The sequence below is a fragment of the Capsicum annuum genome, chromosome 1, assembly GCF_002878395.1.
Source record: "Capsicum annuum cultivar UCD-10X-F1 chromosome 1, UCD10Xv1.1, whole genome shotgun sequence".
Classification (NCBI taxonomy): domain Eukaryota; kingdom Viridiplantae; phylum Streptophyta; class Magnoliopsida; order Solanales; family Solanaceae; genus Capsicum; species Capsicum annuum.
In genome coordinates this window covers 7,348-11,351 of record NC_061111.1, presented here as the reverse complement: position 1 = coordinate 11,351, position 4,004 = coordinate 7,348, and the positions used below count along the sequence as shown (strand labels likewise).

At 29.1% G+C, this 4,004-nt stretch overlaps 1 long non-coding RNA gene across 1 annotated transcript in view; it reads right to left on the bottom strand.

Moving 5' to 3' along the window:
- Nucleotides 1–2,940, bottom strand: part of LOC124899249 — a 20,621-nt gene extending 17,681 nt beyond the window's left edge. The window contains exon 1 of the long non-coding RNA XR_007056419.1: nt 2,827–2,940. This is a non-coding gene — a long non-coding RNA (uncharacterized LOC124899249). The remainder of the gene's footprint in view (nt 1–2,826) is intronic.
- Nucleotides 2,941–4,004: the final 1,064 nt, after the last annotated feature.

The window sequence follows — 4,004 nt, the reverse complement described above, 5'->3', positions numbered from 1 at the left end:
TCTTTGTATTTCAAAAATGGGCCAATGAGGCCTATCCTTCCGAGTCAAGCACGAATGAAAGCCCAAAGTTGAGCACGTGGCATGTGGATACGAGAAGTCGAAAGAGGAATGATGGATTAAAATCTCATCTTTGAAGCGGCCAAGGGATTAGAACATTTCTTTTCTTTTATTTGTTTATTTATTTTGTCGACTTTTATTTATTTTTTTATTTATTTATTTCTTTATTTCATTTGGGTTTCGAAGCCAAAGTTGTAAATTTAATGTAAGTGGAGCGAGATTCGAGCCAAAGGCTCAAAAACTAGACTAAGACACGTGAAATGGGTTGAAAACTCAACTAGATTAGGTCAGGGGTGATGCTTCGGGCTTGAAAGCCTAAATCAATACTTCCCCGCTTTTCTCCCTTTTCCTTTCGTTTACTTATTTACATGTTTCTTTGAGAACTTAGTTAAAATCCCTAACTAAGTCGCCTAAAAACTGGTTTTGCATAAACACTAAAATATCACTAAAATTGCTTTTCTTTGCAGAAATCCTTTTTTTCAAAGTTAGTCAAAGACGATTTTCAAACAGTCTGGATAACTGCAAGTTAGTGGACGTTTTAGGTGTCTAACACCTTCCTAAAACGTTATTAGGAATCGCTTATATAGAATCTCTAACTTAAAACAATTTTCTTGTTTTGAATCGTTTGAAATAACTTTTATAAAGGTTTTTTAATTCCTTTTCAAAATTAAGTGGCGACTCTCTTTCAAAAGTTAAAATTTCTCAACAGTAGTACCAAATCTTTACTTTATTAGTAGTAGAACATTACTATTATTTCATTTCTATTCTATTTATCATTATATTATTTTTTACTTAATATATAAGTGAAAGTTATGGTGACTATTAAAGGTATTTTGGTAATTTTAGTCACCCCAACCTTCACTTTTATATAATAGTAAATAAAATAATTACACATGCATATGATTTTTTTTATATTTATTAGTTTTATCCTCATTTTTATGGTGCAATAAAATAATTACATATGCATATCATTTTTTTCTTATATTTATTAGTTTAATTTTGTCCTCATGTATTATTTTAATAATATTTTTATTTAGATCTTTGTAATTGAATTATACATGAAAGTATTTTTTTTATAATTATCTTTTTGATCCCTATTAAATGACTATCAAGGGTTTTTCAATATAATAAGTGAAGGTTGGGGTGAGTATCAAGGATATTTTGGTAATTTTAATCACCCCAACCTCCACTTATATATAGTAGTAAATAAAATGGTTATATATGCGCATGATCTTTTTATATATTTATTAATTTTGTCTTTATTTTTATGCTGCAATAACATGATTACACATGTATATTAATTTTTTTTTATATTTATTAGTTTTGCCCTCATGTATTATTTTAATAATATTCGTATTTAGACCTTTGTAATTGAATTATATATGACAGTATTTTTTTATAAATATCTTTTTTGTTCCTTATTAAATGATTATCAAGGATATTTTGATAATTTTAGGATGTAATAAAATGGTTACACGTGCATATTATTTTTTTCTTATATTTATTAGTTTTGTCCTCATTTTTATAGTGCAGTAATATGGTTACACATGCATATTACTTTTTCTTATATTTATTAGTTTTCTCCTTAGTTATTATTTTAATAATATTTTTATTTAGACCTTTGTAATTAAATTATACATGATAGTAATTTTTTTTATAAATATTTTTTCTTCCTTATTAAATGACTATCAAGGGTATTTTGGTAATTTTAGGATGCAATAAAATGGTCACACATGCATATTGTTTTTTCCTTATATTTGTTAGTTTTGTCCTAATTTTTATAGTGCAATAAAATGGTTACACATGCATATTGCGTTTTTCTTATATTTAGTAGTTTTGTCCTCATGTATTATTTTAATAATATTTTTATTTAGACCATTGTAATTGAATTACACATGGTAGTAATTTATTATAAATATCTTTTTGTTCCTTATTAAATAACTATCAAGGGTATTTCGATAATTTTATGATGCAATAAATATTTCGGAACGATGTATGTGTCTCCATAACTTATATATTTGAAATTTTCAAATGAGATGTGCAACGTGTATTTTTTCAGGAATGTCCAAACGAATGGCGTGTCGCCAACTGTAGTTGCAACAATCTAGCTAGATTTTTATCCACTCATATAATCACTTTAGTATTGGCTGGACTAGTCTAGCAAGCTCAATTTCGTTCCACACTGAATGTATATAGTATGTTAACATCGGTTCATTGTACTGCATTTCTTTTCTTTTACTCCAATACTAAACATTTACAATAAGTAGGAAATAATCTTTTGCAAAGTTGGATCTCTTTTGCACATTAGTGTTGTCAAAAGGCTCGTGCCTTGCACGGGCACAGGTATCTAGTATATATATATATATATATATATATATATATATATATATATATATATATATATATATACAAGATATATCAGACGTGCGTTGCATGTGTGACATGTTTATTGTTGAATTAGTATATTTAGAAATATTTATGTTCTTTCATATCTTCATTTAAGCAGAGAAAAATGAGGCTTCTCTCTTTTTTATTTTTGTAGTTTTCAAGTTATGTCATTGACAATTTTGAGTCATCAATAGTCGAGTTGTACTGTGCAGCATAAACTGCTAACTAATCAAATATAATAATGTATCCGATTCCCTAGCTTAAAGATGTGTGCGATGCGTTGCTTTACGTGTGTTATGTGTGATGATTGGCTTGAATGATATCATTGGTAAATAAGTTTGGGAATACGTCCATACATTAACGGAATGGAATTAAACTTACAATTTTTTATGTGCACAGGCCGTTGTTGCAGTGGATTTTGAAAGTATTGTAGATGTAGAAAAGAAAGGCAGTCGAACAGATGATCCGGGAAGATTTGACAGTAAGATCCTATTGCAAAAACAAAACGGTGTTATACTTTGAAAGTTTTGATAAATAACGATCATGTCAAAATATAATATTTTATATTCAAAGTATTGTGAAGGTGACTGAAGAAGTTAATCGAACCTTAAGATACTCACAGAAAATGGATTTTGATGAGGAATTTTCATTAGTTGATTCATTATATAGATGGTCCAACGAATTGGTGGCAACGCTTGAAAAAGTACCGTTTCCCAAAGTACGCAACTAATCAGGGTAAAAGTACCGTTGCTTTGCGTGTGATGCTTGTCTGAAATTTTAAAGCGTTAGTTGGGAGGAGGGGGTGTACGATTATTAGGTTTAATTGAATTACTTAGGTTTTGTCAGAGTTAATTACTATGATAAATTTGTAATTTAATTTTTAAGTTATGGGCCTTCCTTCTACAACAGTTTATCTTTTATAATTTTTATGAATATCTGCATGATTCATCCTAAAGTAATTAGCAAAGCATAATTATATTGGTGATTTTTTATTGGACTTCCACTTGTACCGACAAGTCCTTATTGTATAGATGTAAACGTTATTGAATTCATGGTTTCCTAAACTCATCTACTTCACTCTCTTTAGTATCAACATCGAACCCTCTCGGTAGCTACCTTTTAATGTGTTGGCTAATCATCGACCACCATACTCTTACTAATCGGTGCGTTCAAGATTTGATTTAAAAAATAAAATATGCAATCCAAAGACGCTATTTCTGGTTTTATGAATTAGATGAAACAAATAGTACTGCCATTAAGTGTAGCCTAATCTATGGGTTATCATCTTAAAATTGACAAATTAAAGAACTCGTTATACATGTTTATTCCTTTTACCGTGTTAGTTGAATAATTTTTATCCTCCCACAGCGATAGTTAGAGTACAAGAAATTAGCAATAGATGTCGTTATTAGTTGTTAGTGTTCTGAAAGAAGTTAATTCTACTGAGGCGGTTAAAGAGGCGTAAAAGTTTATTTGGGATCCAGGCTTAATTACAATTTGAAGCGGTTTGAAGAAAGAATTAGCGTAGGCGTTGTTTTTTTGGGGATTATGTCGAACGT